The 22,819-nt window shown below is 39.1% G+C and overlaps 1 protein-coding gene across 1 annotated transcript in view; it reads right to left on the bottom strand.

Annotated features, from left to right (window-relative positions):
• tbkbp1 (TBK1 binding protein 1) overlaps positions 1 to 22,435 on the bottom strand; it is an 84,625-nt gene extending 62,190 nt beyond the window's left edge. The window contains exon 1 of the mRNA XM_011488385.3: positions 21,665 to 22,435. The gene's annotated coding sequence lies outside the window, so the exon portion shown is untranslated. The remainder of the gene's footprint in view (positions 1 to 21,664) is intronic.
• Between the last annotated feature and the right edge of the window lie 384 nt (positions 22,436 to 22,819).

Raw genomic sequence — 22,819 nt, 5'->3', positions numbered from 1 at the left:
TTCAGGAAAATTCCCATCGCCAGTTATTGACAGGCAACTATGAGGGAGCTTTTGCAGGGGGCCTTGAATGTGTTCTTGATAAACCTTTATCAGTCAAAAGGTTTCTAATCACAGAAATACGGTCCTTCTGCACTCTCTGTGTTGCCAACGATGCATTTGCACAAATGACAGTTTCATTAACATGAAGGCGAATGTTGTCATTTTTCGTCATTACTTTAATGCGAGCAAACTGGATTCAGTCTAAACAATTTTTACAACATTTTACAGAGTGTAAACTAAAGGCAGCCTCCATGACTTTGAAACAAAATATGATGCACAGAAAGCAGCTTTCTTCAGCAAGTCGAACAGACTAAACATTCTTTAGATAAATATACTGATAAACCCCAAAGAGTACATCTAAGTTTCTTATATATTCGTGTCATTCCACTGATTGCCAATAAGAGAAACATTTAGGGGAACTGTGTTATTTTTAGCTTAAAAATAAACTTTAACCCTGCTAATTTAAAAAAAAAAAAAAAAAACTGTTTCTTTACTGGACTGTTGCTGTGTGGCTGAGGATATAATGAAACTGACGTCTAGAGGAGGTCAGTGGAGAGCCAGCACCAATTTAGTCCCAAGGAGGTCAACCCGGCCATCTGTGAGAGCGGAGCTGATGCAAATGTCACACCGGCAAAGTGTTTTCAGTTATAGAGATCAGAAAGCAAGAACAGAAGCTACATAAGACTTGTTGCTGCACAATCATATATTATGTGATTTCACAAGACTCGTTATACTTTGATCAAAAAGTTAAAGTCCAAAATACACTAAATAAATACAGTTTTGAAGTTTTTCTTGACATAACAAGCAAAAACAGGAGATTCTTGCCACAGCGTGTAACAAGCAATTACTGTTATAAAAGTTACTAGTTCTGATCATATTGTCCTTTGCTAAACTGTGAAGCGACATGTAATCTCTTCCCAAATCCAGACCATATGCCAGAAAACAGTTAGTGGAAGTAACTGCAGTTCCTTCTGCCATAAACACACTTTCATAAACACACTTTCACTTGAATTGCATCCATTTAAGATATGCACCAGCCAGTTAATTTGTTAAAGAAAATGATTGAGTTTTGCACTTTCAGATCACGCAATCAGATTTACGCAAATGCAGGCAAGTATGAAAAAGGCAGAAGGGCTTAATATCAGTAACTTTTTAGTTTTTTTTGTTGGAATATATTAGACAACTTGAAAATCTATTTCACCTGTTACCATTAATATTTTATGCACTCGTTAACACAGATAATTTATTCACCTATTAGCAAAAAATGTTATTCACTCGTTAAAAAGATACTTTATTTACTCGTTGACACCGATACTTTTTTCACCCATTAACAATTTTAGTAACTCCTTAACTCTGATGCTTCATTCCATTTTTTTTTTCACCTGTTACCATGAATATTTTTTTCACTTGTTTCCATCGATATTTCATTCACCGGTTAACACTGAAAGTCTAAAATTTTTAGTCAGAAATGATTCAGGTTGAAGGTCATCATGTACTTTGTGTATTAGGGTTGGGCGATGTCCCTTAAATTGGCCGTTGACGATGTTTGCTGTCAACCATCGGGATGGACGTTGACATCGCCGGGGGGGGGGGGTATTTTTACATTTTTCGTTCTTATATAACTGCTATTCGTTTTTTTTGCTTTTTTCATTTTATTTCCTGACTGATGACTAATCCGCGATGATCCAGTATAAACGGAGGGAAGTGACTTTAACAAAAAAAGTAACAAACAAAATAGAAAAGAAGTAGTCCGCTCCCGCACTTCCGGGGGAGTGCGGACTTACAGCTTTGTGTTTGATGGGAAGGGGGGGGGGGGGGGGGGGGTACATGAGCGGTATGTGTGGGAGATTTAAGACTGCGATCCGTCCCGCAGCTCTAGGGGTACAAGCAACCGAACTCAGAACCGGGTCTAAAAGTGTGTGTCTGTGCACAGCTCGGATTGTCAGCACACACAGCGGTTTGAGCTTCAAGCAGAAATGTCGCTCAGTCCTTAGAAAACATTCAAACAATCACGCGGATTTGTGTTTCCAGTCGTGTCCCGACTAAATAAAAGCTGATGTTATTCTTACATGTTTACGTGCAGCCAGCAAGCAGCACCACCCAAAGCTAATGTTGTTAGCCCGTGTTAGCATACTGCTAATCCTGGCTTCGTTCAGAAAAAGCACTGACCACACGGATTAAAATTCAAATGATGAGCGAACAGGTGTTTCATAATAACCGTAACATTATTAAAAGCACGTTTAGAAGATCGTCTCGTATTTTACCGAGCTGACATGTCAATGTATATAGCCGCTCGGCGCTGTTTAACAATGTTTTGTATTGAATTGTTACATACAATAAAGTTTGAAAAAAAAAAAGCCGCTCGGCGGAGTTTATATCCTTCCGTTTTTCAAACCCTACTGCGCATGTGCGAATGATTTATTCCGACGGAAAGTGTGACCTTAGTGAACGTTTTTATATTCTGAAAACATTTTTCTGGGCCCATGTACACGGTTGGATTCTAATCTGACCATTGATCCCATCAAGATATTTTGTACATGTAACCGCGGCTTATGGTGTCGACGCGCAACGTGGCGGGGGCGTGGCATCACGATGGTGGTCTTTCCATCGGGATGTCAGTCACCCATCACGATGGACGATGATATCGTCCATCGGCACAACCCTATTGTGTATAACTATTAGGTAATAAGGTGATGTAATGGGAGGATATCTCTGAAGAAACAGCAAAGACATGATGGGTGTTTGCAGAAATCAACCATCTGCTGACACAGAGACACAACCAATAGACGACTGAGAAAAGAACACAACATAAGTAAAATAACTAAGGGACCTGGGGGCGTCATGGGACTTAACATGAGGACGATACGCATTCTTTTTACAGCTGAGGGAGTGAAGTCAGCTGGAAAAGGGACAGATTCAAAGGGAGGAATACAGGTCAGGAGGAGCGGCCACTGAGGTTTTCATGGCCTGTGCTCTGCTCACAGAAACTGAGCTGGAAGAGCTGCAATTATTACACACAATAACACTTACAGACTTATTGTAGGGCTCTTATTGAATTTTCAAGCTACAAACGTGGACTTGAAGTGGCCAAAGCTGCCAGCTTGCTCTTCATCTTTTGAAGCAAGCCTTTGATAAAAGAGAGCATCCTATTTTCCCTTTTCTACGTATAAAGACATGAAAATGCACAGAGAATTTTAAAAGAAGGCCTGCCACTGTGACCCCAATACAACAGATAAATTAGCTGATCTTATATCTATATTCACAGTCTTTTTAAAAAGACTGTGAAAATAGATGTCTGTTACTTTGCAAGCAAAGCAGATTGCCAAAAATGTTTTCCCTCAGTTGCCTTCTGTGTCTGATCCAGGCCTCTGATTTGGCAGAAATTGGAAAGTCTATTTTTAAGGCATTTAAAATTTGGTCCATGTGTGTATAAAATTACAGATTTAATATTAGGAATAGCCTTTCAATGGCAATTATGCATAAAAAAACACATAGTAAGGGAAACAAATTGGCCTCTATTATTAGCAATTTAACCCTGGAAAACCCAAAAGTTATCTTTCAGGCTTTTAAAGTTAGTTTGACAATGTTTGTGGTTTTATTTATTTATTTTGGGTAGCAGAAATTACCAGCAGTCAAAAATAAAAAATTGATAAAAATAATTTTTTTTACCAAAATGTAAAAATATTTTCAAAGAATAGTGGCCAAATTTGACTCTCCAAGATTGAAACCATTCTTCTTATTCATCAGTTTTGTACAGAATTGTGGGAAGTTATTTTAGTTAATTAAATCTTTTTGCTTTTTGATGGATTTAAATAAAATATATGTAAAGCGATAGAGAGAAAAACTTCATATATGTCCTGAATTAATTCCTGTTTTATTTGTTGTTGTTTTTTTGCTTAGCAGTAAAGATTGCAAAGAAAGCAGCAAATGACTCACTGGCCTTGTATTTATCATGTTCCACAGCTGTAAACAGAGTCCTCGGTACACAGGCTAAAGCTGTGTTTGACCTTGAGGAAAGTTAGAACTGAACATCACAAGGCTTCATCATTCCTCAAATGCTACAGATTTCCTGGGTTTATTTTTATAAAAGGTTTTCAACAAGAACTTTTACAAAGAAAGCGGAAATGTGCTTCAAGCCAAAGCTACACACAATCCTGATTTTCAAAATTGACTCTTATTTACGATAAAGAAAAATGACATTAAGTGCATCTTTCTTTGTTTGCTCTGTCTTGTCAGGCAAAGTCTGCCACAGACATGTTGCCTTTGATCGCTAAAGTGTTAGTGATTCCTCTCCACCAACACACTTTTAACTACAGAGTTGTGTGTTTGCTGAGAAATTTACATTGAGTGGGTGGTTTCTGGTCTGACCTGCTATGACAGCAAGATCGCATTATTTTTCATTTCATTTTAAAATACATTAGCAAGTGTATGTCACATTGTGTGAATCAGATTTAGTTGCTTTTTCCCCTCAATTTCCCGTGTTATTATTTGCCTGTAGCAGCACAACAATGAAAATTCAATTAAAATGAGTTCATGATCTAAACGTTCTTAGCTACTTTTTTTCCTAGAAAATGTGTTCAGTTTTTATCTCTGTGTTTTAATATATTCCTGACTTTAATAATCCTGTCAGAAAAATGATTGAATTACAGCAGCAAAGACAAAAACGAACATAGAACAACTAAAGGCAAATTAGACATCTCAAAAAAGAACTAGAGGAATGTGTGTAAGTATAAATACATGTGTTACACTCTACTGTTGAACTATATGAGTGTATAAGTTTTACATATCTACAGATTTTGCAATTGAGCTTTTAAAGATGACGGGTTTTGTTTTTTCATTAAAAGTTTTTTTTTCCTCAAATGGTATCTCTGCATTTGTTTAAGAATTTCACCTTTTGTCTCATTTACAATAATCGTCCCCTTATTCCTGTCATACTTCCAATGAAAACACTTGTAATAAAGTCTGGAGGACTTTCTTTTTTATTCTTTTTATCTGAAAGATATTCAAAGTAACCTGAAGAACCATCAGTCACCAAGAAAATGATATTGACTGAAATATTTAAAAACATTTTTTTTCATTCTGTATATCCTTTGATTTTATAGTTAAGTCCTATTAAACAGAAGGCTTTGTTGTTAATTATAATAACTGAGGGAATATTTATTTGTTAAATTTAGCATTATAAAATAGAAAAGAAAAACATTCTTCTATCAGTTATCAAAAAGCTTTTTCCTTTTCTTCCAAAATTCCTGATGGGAGCACCCTTCCAATAGTACCAGCTGTCTTTAAAGAGCCTTTTTTGGCAGTTTTTTTCCATTTGGTTGAGCTCTTAAAAAGCTGAAAAGCATCATAAACTACAACTGCAAACACAGAAAAAGGGTCAAAGACGGTAACTTAACGGTGAACGAGAGACAGCCTTCACCTCACTTCACAAAAGATAAAAGAAGAGCTGCACAAAAAACTCACAAAACCCCAGCAGCATCTCTCAGTCATGCTCATGCGTCACTCCGCCTGAGGCTTGCTTTTTTTTTTCCGGCAACACATTTATTGGAAATCTATGGACCTGGCCCTGCTGCAAACCCACAGATTTTCCTGATTATTTTTTCCTTAACATCTGTCAGACGACAGATCATCACTCTGCCATGACTGCAGACTGAAGAAGGCACACTTGTGCTTATGGATGTTGTCATTGTACTTCACTCAGACCTGTTTATGATCTATTTATTTTGCTCAACAAAATCTCTGTAGCTGGGTTTGCAAAACAGTCCTCCTGAACATCTTTTTAATTGAGTATATTAAAGCATTTTAAGCATTTTCCCGCAGAGCTCAGGTGAGACATTCTCAGTGTGTAGATATTTTTAGTTGCCCCGGAGAGAGTTGAAGCAGTCCAGTAAGGAACGGCAAGCAAGTGGGTAACCTGGTTTTCCTGAGACACAAAAAGAACCGTGTGAATCCCCAGAGAGGGTGACGTTTCCAAGCCTGGCAAAAAGCACTCTACCTCTTTCTCAAACTAGGCTTTTTCACCAGACCACACACAGATTTTGACATCATCTGTGAATTGCACAAAATTGTTCCTCCGTGGTCGGCACAGTGCCTCGAGTGGGCTGAGACAGTGAGTGCTCACATTACATTGCCGTTACATCACATTCCTCCAGTCTCCTCAGCAACCAGGTGTCCTCTGACAACAAAACACAACGCTGTTATGTCATCCTCCTGCTGTCACACCATGTTCAAGGTTTCATAAGAGGAGATAAAAAAACCAATCACTTTGCATCCTTGAAGTCCTTTTGTAGTCTTGTGAAAAGACTTTGGTGAAGTCAATGGGGTTGCTTCTGAACAATGAAAAAAGCCTGGTCGGTGCAGTGGGAGGTGTGAGTTTGCTGCCTCTGAGAGAGACAAAGTCGAGTTTGGTAAGAGGCAAGGCTTTCTTTCCTTTGACATGACTCATGTATATCCAAAAAACGCTGATAGAGAGAACGTTGATGCAGGTGGGCTGCTCGGGAGAGGAGAAGGAAAGAGACAGCCTGCAGTCACTGCCTTGGCCAGCTGATTTTACCCCACAGTTATACAAGCAAAAGATAAAAAAGATAGAGAACAAAAGAAAAAGGAAGGGAGTAAAAGAAAAGGTGTTTGACAAATTTATGCCAGATAAGGTATTGTAGAGTCACAAAAACAAACAAAACAAGAAATATGGTACCATGTGACACCTTCAACGCAATGGGTTTGGCACAAATTCAAAGTTGGAACAGAAAAAATATATGAGCTTGTGGATTTTATTGACATTTTAAGAAAGAAAAATTACTTAGGGCTGCATGGTGATACAGTGGTTAGCACTCTCCCCCACTGACTGTATATGAGAACTGGACTGAGTGCCCCCTGCCCCCTGCCGTTCCAAACAGGAAGTACTTGCTGGCTCCAAGAAGCCAAAATCCCATAGGCTTCTATTGAGCTGTCAGCTGTCACTGATTTGCACAGAGATTTTTGTGCTGGTGCCCTTCCTGATACCATCCTCCTATCTGGGCTGGATACATAGTTAGGCAGCAGCCTAAGGGTCTAACCCAAGGGCCCACACTGGATTAAGCTCATTGCATCCCCTGGGAATCGAAACCCTGATTTCCCATGAACCGGAAGTAAGCCATTTTCTACAGGTGACGTAATACTCATTCAGTCCAGTTCTCATATGTAGTCAATGCTCTTACCTCACAACATAAAAAAATCCCAGCTGGAACCATTCTGTTTGGAGTTTGCATGTTCTTTTCATGAATGCATGGGTTTCTGCAGATTCTGCAAAAATGTCTATACTCCATGCACTCCGGCTTCTTCCCATAGCCTTGTGTGTGTGGTTGTGTGGCCCGGCAACAAAGAAGTGCAATGTCCAGGGTGTACCCTACCTTTGCACAACAGTAGCTGGAATAGACTTCAGCATTTCTGGAAAAGAATCCCGAAAGGGATTCAGTTGGTTCTGAAAATGGATGAATGGATACAAATATTTCTTAATGATTAATGTTTAACCTAGTAGTCGCAACCTAGGGCACGCATGCCACAGTTTGCACGGAGGGAAAGACAGCGGCACACGATGGTGTAACAACAATAATCACTTGATCTGTCATCTGTTTGTATCTTTCGTATTTAAAAAAAAATCAGGTTTGAGTGATCATCTCTTCTTACAATGATCTTTTTTCCCTATGGCGTCATGAAGAAAGGGTCCAATCAGGCAGCGCTGTTATTGTGACCTCGCCCTCCTACAGCCTATAAATACTGCCTCTTTTCCACATCAGCCTTCAAGAAGGCGCAATTTATGGGGGGGGCGGTCCCCTCTTCCTCCCCTCCCGGGCTGCCTGGGTCCGGGTGCTGGGGGGGCTTCTGGCCTGGGGGGCTCTCCTCCCCTCTCCTGGTCTGGCTGGTCTGGCTGGGTAGGATCTGGTTCCCCTTATGAACACACGGTTCACGTCGGCAGCATGCATGTATCTCCACCCCCACGTGCACACTGCCACACTGCTCCTTGTCTGCTTCATCCCTCCTCCTTACCCACAGTGTATTGATGGACAGATTTTTTTTTTTTTTTTCGCTCATCTTAGTGTCAGATTTTCACCTTTGTTGTAATATTTGTCTTTCCAGCAGATCTGGTATAATTTTTACAGCTTAAAATAATAACTTATTCAAATCAGTGCTTGTATCCCCAACCTTTTCACCTTTCTTCCTTTTACTCTCTTCCACCCTCCCTTCACATTCTTCCCCTCTCCCTCCCCACACACACTACATGTAACAAATAAATAAAAAATAATAGGACAAAAAGGGGTTTATACAAATCTACACTCTAGTTTCTCGAAGCTATCTAACCTCTTTTTGTGATAGTAAAACCTGTCCAACACAAAAAGCCTTCAGCTCTAATCTGTTTGCTCAGTTGTTGGACAGAACAAGTTAAAAAAAAAAAAAAATTAAATTTAAATTAGTGCGCCCCATATAGGAAAACAAAAAGAATCTACTGGTAAAATGGTGAAATGAAAACATTCTGATAATGATCATGTGATTTTGAAACTGTTGCTGATGAGAGGTGGCGTGAAATGAGTAACAGTGGATGGAACGTGAGCGCCCCGCATGCGTGAGTGGTAAAGCGCATAGCAGCTAGCTGCAGATGTTTATCGCTGCACAGCTGTTTTTTTGTTTAGTTCATGTTTTTGGCGTCGCAGCAGTTGATATTTATGACGTTTTGAGTTCAGTTTGTAAAATAATAACCAATTAAAGTCAGATTAAACCAGGACTTTCTTTCTGTTCTGCCAAATGTCAATATGAAATGTGAAAAAGTTTTCGAATGAATACTACAGCTGATCCCCACTCTAATTACTGTGACTGGAAAAAATGAGGAATTAGGCCAGCAAACTAAGGAAAAAGTAACAACATTTCATTATACATGCGATAAAGCATCATTTCAGAATTTACTGGCAATAAGTTATTCAGGCCCTGTCTTATAATGTAACAAAAGATGAATAAGTCAAAATATGCTTATTTATTATGTTAAGGTTATGGGTGTAAATTTATTAGAAATATTGATGGTATTTTGTTCTGACATATCTAATCCTATTGCTGCAGGTATGACATTACCACAAATGCAGTGCTTTTGGTTTCAAACACATACGGATGCATTATTATTTCAACTTTGACCTTTTTTCCTTGTGCAATATTGTTGTGTTTGCTCTGTCTTGTCAGGAAAAGTCTGCCACAGACATGTTGCCTTTGATCACAAAAGGTTTAGTGATTCCTCTCCACCAACACACTTTTAACTACAGAGTTGTGTGTTTGAAAATTCAATTGAAACGAGTTCATGATCTAAACGTTCTTAGCTACTTTTTTTCTTGGAAAATGTGTTCAGTCTTTATCTCTGTGTTTTAATATATTCCTGACTTCCTGGAAAGCACTTTTTTGAGTTGATGCCAAAATGTTTGAAAAAGCTATTTGAACTGCTGTTTGTGAATTGAATAAAATTTTCGATATATTGGAAATTCTTTTGTATTTCTTTGTATTAGAGTTCGCATTATAGATGGTGATGACACGTACGACTCGCATTTACTGGGGAATATCCGATTTGTCTGCTTACATGGCACACACAAATGCACGTATCCAATTCATATCCGATTTATTTCCACATATGAATGAGGCCTGTATCCAATCTGAAAAAATCGAAATCCATGCGGTGGCACAGATCGGAATCATATCCAATCTGTCCCACGTGAGAGGAAAAAATCGGAATTGTGTCACTCGAACCAAGCAGTGCAAATGGGGCCTTAGGCACCTCTGCTTCTCATTTCAAGGTTGGCACACTTGTGTGAGGTGTATCCTCTGTTCAGATTATGAAAGTATTTGCAGAAAACCTGCTTTCAGGTGTTTTTGGCTGCACAGCATTTTTGGGATCCCATTAGCTTTGTTGACTGAAATCTGTCTGGACAGCTGATGGAGCATCATGCAAGATGACTGTCTCTTCATGACTGGTCAATTTGGTCTCCACCTTAACCAAGAAGACTTACAAAACAACAACTTTTAACAGTTATGCTTCAAACAAAGCTGTCATTTCTTTTTTTTCCCTTTTTTTTTTGGGGGGGGGGGGGGGGGGGTACCACAAGACTGAACCTGAGCAAACAATGCACTGTTGCATCAAAAATGAATATCCATAGCTGACTTTTCCCAGAATAACCCTTGTTGACATTACACAGACAAATGCTGTCGCATAATAAACCACCTGACAAAAGCTGGTTGTGCAGCTCTTTGACTTATTTAAGAGCAAAGGCTCAACTAGAAGGATCAGCTGTAAAACTAACTCAAAGAGCAAGAGCACCAAAGTGCGTCAGCCCCTCTTTTTCTCTGTTTCATCCATGTTTTACTGCTTGTGACCCTGAAAAGGCATCCATGAATATTCCATCAGCCAGCAAGCACTTCTAGCATCCTCCTGAAGAGGTTCAATCAGTAAATAGCTTACATAAACATCCCACATAGGAATACAATCATAACGCATATTATGGGAATCAGAGGCACAAATCATTGCAAACGAGTAAAGGACGACAGCACAGACAATAAGGAGAATAAATGTGGTTTTGTATATATTATTTATCCTGTGACTTATGTTAGCACCAACTCTGGGCAGACACTTTCCTCAATGTGTGTCTGCGTGTGTGTGTGGGGGGGGGGGTCGTGTGTTTGTAATGTATTCTGCTCACTGATAATGACACTGCTGGGTAAGAGGAATTACTTTCTATTTTTATGGCTAATCTGAACCTCAGGTGTTCAGTAGAAACTCCAGCATTTTCAAGCAGTCAGAGACTAGAGTGGGCTTGTGATGTCACTTAAAATCGCTTTTTCGATGCCAAACGTTGCCACCTTACCTCACAACAGATATAGTGACCATGGGCCTACTAACCACAGCACAGCAGTTGGACAGTGCCATTGGGCCCCTTTAGTTTGGCGTTTTTGGTCAAAGATTCCCTAGGAACAATCTCAAGTACAACCCTAGGGCGTTGGTCCCCAGCCTGCCGGCAGAGGTCTGCCACGGGACTAGGCCCTGGACTCCTGAACAGAATAGTGATGTGTGGTGGGGTACACCCTGGACAGGTTACCAGTCCATCACAGGGCCATACAACCACACATAAAAAAAACACTTCCACCTAGCTACCAATCCACCTGAAAAATGCTTTTGGACCATGAGAGGAAGCTGGAGTTCCCTGAGAAAACCCAAGCAACCCATGAGGAGAACATGAAAAATCCACACAGAGAGGTCCTAGCTGGGATTTGAAGCTAGGCCTCCTCACTGCGAGGTGAGAGTGCAAACCACTGAAAGTTACTTGAAAAGAAAATATCACATTTATTTTTCACTATTTTATGTACTTTCCTTCAAAATTTGGATGGCCAAAAACGTAAAAGATGATTTAAAGATACAGTCGTATATTATTACGTCAAAGTGATTGCTTTCCCCTCCTCCTCTATTACGCAGAACAGCCTGGACAAATAACGTAAATTGTTGTGCTAGGGGTAATAAAGTGTTAATTGTTTTGTTTTATTCTTTGTGTTTATTAAAACATACAATTATATAGGTAAGTGCAATTATACTTGGAATACACTGATGATATACTCTGAAATTAAGATGCTTTTGATGCCAACTTGAACTAAATGTTTATGTCAGTGGTCTATTGTAAAACATCCCCATTGTGGGACTAATTAAACATCTGGTCAATTCTCGTTTTAGGTTCATTTTTTTCTCCCTTTGCATATTTTTTCACTTTATCTCATTTTTTATGTGTCTTTATGTGTCTTCAAAGGCTAGAAAAATATGTTATGTTTTTCTAAACTTCCTTCTCTCGTTTTGTCAATCCATCTCTAGACATTGCTTCCACATTTTGAAGTATTTATTCTCCTTTTTTTCAAGTCATTTCGCTCTTTATAACTTCCTTCTGGATTAATAAAGCTTCTTCTCTTGTCCTTAGCTCACATATTTCCTTATTCATGCTTTGAATTTACGTCATTTCATTCTTTTCCTTGTCTCATATTTTCATGCTCTTGTTTATGTCATTTCCTCTCATCTATTTACTTGTTTTGTTCAGTTTTTTCCTCTCTTTTTTATCATCACTTATCATCCCCTTTTCACATTTCTCTTTTTATCCCTCATATTATCTCCACACCTTCTTATAAATAGGTTTACCAAGTGAGTTTGGGTAAACGTAGAGTGTAGTGTCAGGAAAGCCTTCTGTCGCAAAGCCAAATCAATCATGCGAACAACAAACAGGGATGATTGGCTGTGGGACCCCTAAAGGGAAACAGCCAAAAGGCAAAAGATGATCTAACAAGTGAGCTGAACCTCAGCATACAAAGTCTGCAGAGTTTTGCACCATAGCGCTAGTGTGTTGATGCTCTTTGTTATTTCAACATTCTAGCATCAAGAAAATTATATCTAAACCATAGAATGTAAAAACAATGGACGAATCGAGGTGTGACATCACCCATATATATATATTTTAACATGGCAGCGCCCGTTTTAGGAACACGAGAAGGGAGGGGTTGAGCTGTCCATTGTTTTTACAGTCAGTGGGCTAAAACCACAAGAGTTGATTTAATTTCTAGGGCAGTTTATCTGCTGCTCATCAATACAATCACTGGAAAGGTTCAAAACTCCCAATAGACGGCTATTTAAAAAAAACTATTTATACAAAATCTGCCAGACAGTAGAGAATTTACTGTTAACTTTAATGGCATAAACAATAAATTAATTTCTTTCTAATCAACAACGCAGTTAATCAGATACACCATTATTTCATAGATTTTGAAAATATGATGAAATGTGAAAATATCTAAAATACTAGTTGAAATAAATGTAACTATAGAAAAAAAAGTGTTGACGATTAGAAATGGATCCAAAAAATGCTGCAACTGAAACTGGAATGAACACATTTAGACAAAAACCTCATTAATATTTCCCTGCCATGCTTTTGTGCTCTACATAATCCCATTTAGATATATTTTCCACAATTATTGCATCTTAAGCATTAATTAGATCCTGAGTCATCAGAGCCTTATTCAATTGTACTGAGCTCATCTGGCTGAGATGAGAGATGATATCAGCCCTTCACAGTACCAATGATGCTGCAGGATCATCTGATCTCCAAAGAGCAGGCTTCACCATATAATAAACAAGTAAGTGTTCTTTGTTTAGGCTGCTCTGATGAGGCTGATATACAGCAAACTCCAGCTGGAGATAGAAGAAGTCGCACACAAGCAACTAGCTGAGCTTGAAAGACTAAAAAGGGCAAGGTTTGTCGAAAAACAAAAATAACTTCAGGAGCATCTTCTGCACTTTTTAAAAGAACAGCCTGTACTCTGGAAAGTCTTTGTTGCCTTCTGCCTTTTGTTTTTCTTTCAGCAAGAATTTCTTTTACATTTCATTCAAACATTATGTCTCTAAAAGACTTTGTTAGTGAAAACAGTTGGAATTTATTCAAAGAAAGCAAGATGTTTGCTGTTGCTGCATGTCGAAGGGTGTGATCCTCAAACAAAGAGTCGAGGCATTTTTATTTGTATTAACAAAAGTGAAAGTTTTCGAATTTCACTCTTCATGACAAGGATAACACATATTCAGTTTCATCATAATCCAGGAGAGAAGTGAAGGAAAAGTTAGAGGTGAGTTTTTTAGTTTTGGGTTTTCAAAAATTGATTACTGCAAATTTTGACAAATAAGGAAGTGTGATGATTTATGTACAAATATGAGTAAAAATAAAAATATGTAAATATAAAACATGTAAAGATTATCTGTTTTTATGTGTTAAATGATAAACTCTTGTCCAAAGCACACAACTGATGCATCACATCAGTCCAATAAAATCATTGGACTGTGATAGTTTAAAAGGGAAAGATTAATTAATTTTTGTGGGATACATAACAGATACTAGATTTTTCAAGCTTCAAAACACCAAAAGAAAATATGTAAATTTTGTATTTCGTTATATATTTTTGCCTGAAGAACACACTTTCTTTAAAAAAAAACATTTCTACTGGGCTACAGTTAACTTGCCAATAAACAAATAAAACACTTTTGTAGCTAGGCAATGTATAAACTGGTCAACTCCATGTCAAGATGTTTGATAAGATTTGCTGTTTGCAGGCAGACTGGTTGTTGGAGGGGTAAAGATTTTCAGAGACATAGTTAAAAGAGCTGTGGCTACTGTTCAACACTGATATGCTCGCCCTGTCTGCACACATTCAATGAATGGAATCCATTCATTGAGTGAAATGCATAAATACCCCAGTTTAGATCATTAGCACTGGACTTTCCACTTTCTCCATTTCATTCTACATCAAAAGAATTGATGCCCATGTGGCTCTTTTATCCTTGTGCTGCGGCTGTCTGTGGTTTTGTCTGTGGTCTGTGGTTTTGTAAAATAACTGTCATGTTTTAAGATTGTCGTGTTGTCTTTAACACCGTCTGGTAGTGCGAGTGGGCAGGAGGAAGAGAGCAGCGTGAGCACGCTGTCATTGGATGGAAAGTTCTTCTTAAAAAACAGTCAGTGGCGATCTCGTAGGAGACACATGAACGCCAAAAAACCCAAATGTTTTTTTCCTAGACTAAAACCACCCATTTCCGCATTAAATAAATATATATATAATGCAAACGTTTAACGCAAATGTTTATATATATATATAAACATTTGCACTATGGCGCCCCTACTATCCTGTCAACTTGCTGCTATGATGACCGTATGTTGCGCTGTCTGTGTAGAACACGCTGGAGGGGGGGCTTGCACGCGGGGGGAAACAACTCGAAGCTGCAGAGGATGTGAACAGGTAGAGAGGTGGGGCGGGGCTTAGACTCACCGTCAATGATTCCAGTCCCGCAACAAACAAAAAAAATAGAAACGAGTCTGCATCAAAGTGAATTTTTTTCCATCATCTCACTGATGGAAAAGTTTATTCAAGATCGTGTAAAATGGACAAAAGATCAAAGGAAACCTAACTTTTATAAATAATTAAAATAATAGTTAAATAAATATCATGACTGCATTTTGAATCAATACAAGTATCGCCAAATGAACTATCGCGATATATCGACAGATCGATTTTTTCTAACACCCCCAGTGTTGCGGCTCCCTTTAATTTCATTTCTGTGGGAAACTGATCCAAATGGCTCTTTGAGTGGTACAGGTTGCCGACCCCCGGTCTAAATATTCCCTTAGGTTTGAGTGTGTCTGTCCCGGAAAAACTGTCCAGGGTTCACCTCGGCTTTACTCTGAAGTAATCGGGGCAGTTCAATGCTTAGTCCTATGACCCTCCATAGGACGAAGAGGGAAAAGATGGGTGTAAAGAAATGTAAATATCGTAGCAAAGGAGCTGCATGTGAGAAATGTAAAGACCTAAGCCTTTATAATTATATTATAAATAAAATATTTTAATCATGTTAAAACTGTACTATCAGATAATTCACATTCATGTGTCGGCATAAATATAAACAAATCTTTACATTTATGTTGCTTTTGAGAATCAAACTTAACATTTTTTCTTTCTTTCAAATGTTTTTTAAACATCAGATAATGTAAAGGGAAACTACACTGCTTAATTAGGGCGCAATTAAATTTAAATTGGGGCTTCCAGGGGCCTTTGCAACACCCCTGCCAGTGGTTGACCCTCCAAAATCAGTTTGGAAAACAATCAAAGATCTGTTTTACAAACATTTATTTTTCTTTTTTGGAGCTCCTTCTGCTCTTTTAAGGCCTATTCCTAACGGAGAATGATGATTTAGGTTTGCAGCGGTGTAAGGCAGTGGAACTGCCATCGATGTGAATGCGTGTGTGTGCATGGGTGAATGGAACTGACTCTAAAGCACTTTGGGTCTTCAAGGAAGGTAGAAAGGCTTTATGTAAGTACATGTCATAGGTCATCCTCAAAGTCCATTTAAGTCCCACTCTGATCATCTTTTGATCTATTGTAAAAGTGTTCCAAGTGGTCTTTTACTTATGATTATGCTGTTTTTTGGTAAAATCCAAAAATCTGTCGTTCTTTAGGATGTAGTTTCTGCAGAGTGGAATTAGTTGATTAGAAATTTGGGCATGGAGCAACCCCATTCTCTCAATGTTGCTGAGAGCTTGGAGCATGGAGCTTGTGGCCTCCCCAGCATATTTTCTACATCACCAATATACTATCTTTTTCGGACTGCATTTTTTCGTCTGCTCCTTATTCACAATAATTTCATTAGAAATTCTCAGAAATGCAATTTGAAGCCTAATTTCCTTTATATATGTCCTCCATCATCAGAAAAATGCCACAAGAACATGTTCAAAACACCAAAAAACATGATTTTCATCAGAGTGAGTCTTTAAGCAAAGCTAATTTGAAACATGTTTGTGAAATTTGTCAAGTTTATTTGATAGTTATAAATATTGTAATTTCATGCAATCATCCATGTAATCTGTAAGCCCCACAATTTGAAAAGAGTTACAAAATAGGTCATAACACCAGACAATGACCCCAAGCACAGTAGCAAATCTACAACAGAATGGCTGCACAAGAGAATAATCATGCAGTTGCAGTGACCCGGTCAAAATCCAGACCTAAGCCTTTTTTTTTTATGCTGACATGGGATTTCAGGAGAGCTGTGCACAAGCAAACGATCACAAACCCCAAGGATGTGAAACCTTAAGATTATAAAATAGAGTGGATCGTGATACCTGAACAACAATGTAGAAGAAAGCCCTCTATAGTTTACTTACTCCAGCTAAAGACGGTGAAACATGTTGGTTTACATTTAAGATGGCCTTTTTTTGCGCCCAAAAAATCTAATGATCCCGTTGAAACAAATCTTTTTCTTGAAAAAAAAGGGGTCAAAGGAAATGAATTTTTTAAAGTTCTATATGATCCCTCTGTCTTGTCTTTCTGTTTGAAGTGGGGCAGACAAAAACAGCAATCAAGTATGCATGAACAGGGGCCTGGCCTGAACATAGGAGAGCGTGGTTTATTTTTTCCATCGTTTTGTGCAACCGCTTCTTCGTCTTTTATCAGAACCATGAGGGTTTTCCACATCAAAGTCATTTTTTTGTTTTTGATGTTAGAAAATATTCCTGGATGAGTTAAATGATTGATAACAGGTTTAGAAAAAAGGAGAAGTGAGTTAACAAAACCTCTACTCTTATTTTTACTTAATGTTTTTCAACCTTTTTTGAGCCACGGCACACTTCATCCTTGATAAAAATCCAGCGGCACACCAGCGTCAAAAAATAAAAAAAAGGAGAAATTCATAGTCTGTATTGATCTACAGCCCCTCCACAATCTCACATGCATTTTTTTGACAATTGTGGCAGAAAAAGCTGGAAGTTGAAGCTGTTTTTTTGTAATAAAAGTTGATGTAATAAAAGTTAAGTTAGAAGACTTAAAAACTGTCTGATGTGTGTTCGTTGTGGTTTCAAGGCGTCAAAGGAAGACTCGTGCACTGAGACGCTGTCACTTTAACCCAATGCCTAATGGGAGATGTAGTGCAAACAGCCGCCGAAGGCCAGAAGGACTAGCGTCTCTGAGCTTCATTGTTTTGTTCACTTTTTCCACAGTCTGATACCAGATCCCGCGAAAAGCTACACCCCTAAATATGAGCTTTAGCTGTTCTTTTTGTTGGAACTAAGCAGGTTTATGAGCAGAATCGAATCAGGAAGTGAGGACTTTAACCACTTCTGATTGGTCAGACAGATGACATGTGATTAAGCCTTCAAGAATGATTGGTGGACACAGTTGAAGGGGCGGGACTTTTCCGAAAACAGCTGCCGCTACAGCTAAATTGCGGTACCGTCATTCTTATCAAAATGTCTTTACTAGAATCAAATAAACACAAAGAAAAAAGTATTTTACGATCTTTCATATCCCTAACTACTCAGTGTTTTATTAGGGCCTGTTTGGATGAACACAGAGCTGATATCCTGGAGATGGTAAATGTTTTTGGATCAGTTAATTAGGGCAATTTCCCACGGCGCACCTGACCATCTCTGGTTGAAAAACACTGGTTGAAAAACACTGCTTTATGCAAAAAGAGCTGGGATTTGCAGCCTGAAATGGACAAAGAATAAAAGAAGTCTTGGATGGATTGTTTTTTTAATTGTTGTATTCACTTACTGATGATAAAACTAGATCGAAAGCTCAACATTTTGTTTGAGGCTAAAAATAAAAAAGTCACAAATAATTATTTAGATTTAGTTATTTAGATTCCTTAATAAGTAATTTGCAAAAAGAGAGGCCTGCTTTTTCAAATGTGGAATACTGAATCCTTGAACTCCAAAGACTGGAATGTTTGCAGAGATTTTGGTCTGGATTCAGCATCTCTGAAAGCATCCAGTAGGTTGTCCAAACTGCAACTGCTTCTCGTTTGCGCCGAGCGCCAAAAATCCCTTCCTCTGTTCAATATAAGATGCTAGTGTTCTGAACCTGATTGTGTCAGCAGTCGCACACACAAAAACACACTCTGACAACAGACCTGAGGAGCTCTTTTCAAGGTCATGCTGCACAGATTGGCTCCCAATTATCTTATTATCCATATTTATTAATTATCTATATGAACGCTTGAAGAGTGGGTTTATGTTCATCCTCAGAAATGACAAAGCTGCACCTGACCAGTCTTGGTGTCCCCTCAAGGTGTTTCTCCTTAAAGATCCACTCTGATTACATTTTTTGGGTGTTTCTAACATGTTTTTGTGGCATTATTCAGATGATGGAAGACTTATATAAAGAAACTTAAGCTTAAAATTGCATTTCTAAGAACTTATTTATTTAAATTGTTGTGAAACAGGAGCAGATAAAAAATGCTGTTTAAAAAATAGCTTATTTGTGCAGAGAAAATACAGTGAGCGGGCCACGAGCTTCCTGCTCCACTCCATTCTAATGGATCCACTTGTAGATTACTAGATCCATTTATGTCTTTATTTTCCTCGTCTGAGCAGAATTTGGCTCAAAACTGTACGACTGGATAGCTTTAATATTGCTCGCCTTTTTTGTTGCATCGGTAATGTTAGGCTAAGGGTGTGAGAGGCTGTAAGCTAACGGTAGTGTCTAAACAGATAGTTGACAGGAAGAGGGGACGGGGTTGGTCAGACGTGAATTTCAAATGAACTACTGCTGCTCTGCAGAAACTATGTCCTAGAAAAGGTTCTTTTATGTTAGCTAAAAACTGCATAATTTTAATTAAAGACCACTTGGAACGCTTTAAAAATAGATTAAAACATGAATGGCATGGGTCTTTAAATAATAGGAAGAGCAAAAAAAGCCCAAACATCTGTTTGCGATGTGCAGAGGGTTATGTCCTTACAAAAAGTTATTTCATGATTCAGAGAGGCCATTTCTTTCCAACAGTCAGACCCTTGTCATAATTATTTTCCAACACATCATCTTTAAAAATAAATAAAAAAACACCATGTACAGCACTAATCAGCACATTACAGAGTGCATTACACAACAGCTTCAAGCACATCGAAGCCTGCTGAGATCCAAGAGGGCTCAAAATACACGATCAGGAAGCCAAGAAATCAGCAAAAGAAGACAGAACCCACCAGAGACTGAACAGCAGTGGTGTGATTAACAGGTGAAGTTATGATTCAGGTTCCTGAATTAGCTCCTTTTGATGGGAACCCCAGGGGGACAGAGAGGTAGGGTGGGCTAAACAGTTGCAAATGTGAAAGAATCAAGCCCGTGCAGCCGGAGGAAAGCTCAGGAGGAAGAAGGGCTCTCTGTGTAACCTAAAGACCCCTATGAAGCACAGTGACGCTGACTGACAGACTTTGGCATGGGGCTAATGACTCAGCTTGGAAATCTTTGGATCATTGAAAGCAGCATCATCAGTGAGCATTCAGGGGTTTTTGTGACCACAATTTCTGCTATTTCGGAGCCACAAGCTACAGATAAACCGGGAATGTGACGCACATTCAAGAACACACTAATCACAGGTTCTTGAACGCGCTTTTAGCCCATGGTGTTCACACTGGACAAACTTGGAGGGTCTGCTTCTTCTTTTTCTTTTGCTACAGTTTACTAGTGCATGTCTACCACCTACAGTTGGCAGAGGCTTGGTGCAAAATGTCAAAAAAAAGGCACAATCTTGGAATAGACCTTGGTGTCAAATAATTCTGGCCGAGCTAAACTGCCATTATTAATTCTCCTCCGTGATCAAGTTTCAAATGGTTGGCATTTCCCTGAAATAACATGGACCCCATCCATACATCACTACCAAATCCAAGTCCTTGATTGGTCAAAATTAGACCTTGTTTAACTGGCAAGAACATTCAGTGGCTGCACTTTTTTCTTTACCACAGAGCCACGGAGTAAGAACTTGCGTAGCAACAAGTGAATGTGAGAGTTTTGCGTGTTTTTCGGCACTTTTACCTATGTAAAAGTGCCGAAAAGTCTATACTTTTCGTTGGAAGTGGCTGCTTAAAAGTGCTTTTCCTACAACATCACTCGGTACTTCTTACTTTAAAGAGCCCATAATATGCATGTTCACGACAGGAAAAGGATGAATTGTGAGCAATTTTCCCTCCTTAACAGGCTAGATTAAAGTATTTGTGTTATTGTTGCAGCACCTTTATCCTTGTTACACAAAGGTGTTATCATCTGGAGTGATGGAGATGATGGATGATGAGGGATTCAGTTCCTTTCTTCTTCCTCCCTAACAGGATTCATAGCTTAAAGTTTTTTTTTTTTTTACATGGGTGCCATGGATGTTGTTGCATCAACAGTATAATGTGGAACAAATGCTTTCCTGGTATGTTTTTAAAGGATTCTTTGAGTTCTGCAGAGCTGAATTGTTTGTTTACATTGCATCCTCTTGTGGGAACACTCTGACATTCAGCTGAAGAAAGCATCAACAAGGGTTTTCAGCCGGTGACATGCACGTTTTGGGTTTTGATTGTTACAGGAAAGGCCAATTGAGACTGCCTGCTTCTCATTTGCTTGTGGCCTTTTCAGGCTTTTGCAGCCTTTTTGAATTTTTGTGAAATGAAACTACAAAAAATAAAAAATACAAGCATCAGCTGTTGTTTCAAAAGGTGAAGTCCATCTTTGTCTTATAAAATACAGCTTCATTTTATTAATTTGAGGGTAATGGTTTTTGTTCTGCTTAAAGTTTTTACTGATGTGTTATTGTTATGAGCCCATCAGGATTAATCTGGAGGAGAAATTACTGGTGCGTGACTAAATCTCTAATCAAACCGGGACCGACGCTCCATCTGTAATGTCTTTGCAGACTAAACGATGCTGTTGTCTCTTATTCTGCCACTTTGGCACCAATACTGGGATAAAACTGGGTTCTTGAAACTCGACAGCTGCTTCTGGCTGCCTGATCGCTCTCCATCAGCACCGAGCTGGAGTGCGCGGCAGGCAGGGACTCCGCTCTGTGCGCTGCCTGCTGATGTTGCAGAGAGCGTTGTCCTCTGAGAGGACTGTGACCGATGCGCTCCGCAAAGCAGATCCACGCGTGCGGCTGCATTTGGATCTCACATCCGCGCGTTCGGCCCGCTAAAACATGGCTGTGGCGCGATGTGTTCAACATTGAACATCCACTTTGCCATATCCACTCCCCCTTCCCGCCAGTGTCCGACACATCAAAGACATTACGTACACGCGTGGAACTTACGCGCTCCAGCTGATCCACGCGTGGATGCCATGGCTGCCGGCGGTGGACGTTCGCTCGCTCCGAATGTGAGTCCCGGACGGTGGAAACGGGCTGCTCCGGTTCTCTGGTGCTCCTGTTGTGCGGTTAAGCACGCCTTCCGTAGCTGATACTGGGCAGGACAGAGCATCACATCGCGCAACGTGGAGCTCCACTCCGTGGGAGGATGATGGTGATGTCGCGGGAATAGTCTCCTTTGAGCGAGAACATATCTGACTCACCGCATTTCACAGGAAAATAATCCTCTAGCAACCTGAACCTGCAAGGATGTTCACACACTTGGTTTTTGAAGCAGCTCCTATCCAGACTATTTATAGCTCCTGCTTTTAGCAAACAATTCGACAGCTTTCATTTAAAGCCACATGCCTCCTCCTATGCTCCCATCCTCTATGCATGAAGGGTTTTCGCACCTTTCTGCTCTTCGCACCGACAGGAAAATGCGCGTGAGCTGTCTGGTCTTCCTTGTTTGCTTCCTCCATTTACGGCTGCGACCCCTATAGGAATAATGTGGGTCGATGTCCCACTTCTGTGATGAACACGCAGGAATCTGAGCCAAGAACGAGAGACTGCTGTCACTGAGTCTCCTTGTATAGAAATACTGGAGGACGAATAAAAAAACTATTTAAATGAAATAACAGGTTTGTGGGTGCTAGATGTGTTTACGTTTTTTCCCCAGTATGATCATGTGTAATCTATTGACTCTGATGTCATTATATTTTTGTTTTTTTTAAGTGCATTTTTTTGTTTTTACATTTTTCTTCCTGTACTTTATTTTATTTTGAAATCATTATGTCTTTTTTTTACTTTATTGTTTTCTTCCTGTTTTTGCAAGTGTTTTAATTTTAAGCTTACGTTGTCTAATCAGTGATTTCTTTTATTTTTGGGATAAAAGATCATGATTTCTGCCCAAATGTTGATATATATGTACATGTTTAAATCAATTATTTTTGCCAATATTGAACCAGCAAATTGAATGATGAAATGTATAGGTTTGTGATGAAAATAAACCATAAAAAAGCTAAATATGAGGGCTTGGTGCTGGGAAGCGATCAACCCGTCCTAAATCTCTTCTCATCTTCTCATAATTTCTCAGCGACAACTTTTATTTTAAATACAAAC

Source organism: Oryzias latipes, chromosome 19 (genome assembly GCF_002234675.1).
Source record: "Oryzias latipes chromosome 19, ASM223467v1".
In the NCBI taxonomy this organism is placed as follows: Eukaryota; Metazoa; Chordata; class Actinopteri; order Beloniformes; family Adrianichthyidae; genus Oryzias; species Oryzias latipes.
Note: the sequence above shows the minus strand (reverse complement) of the source record. Positions and strands in the feature narration are given on the sequence as shown.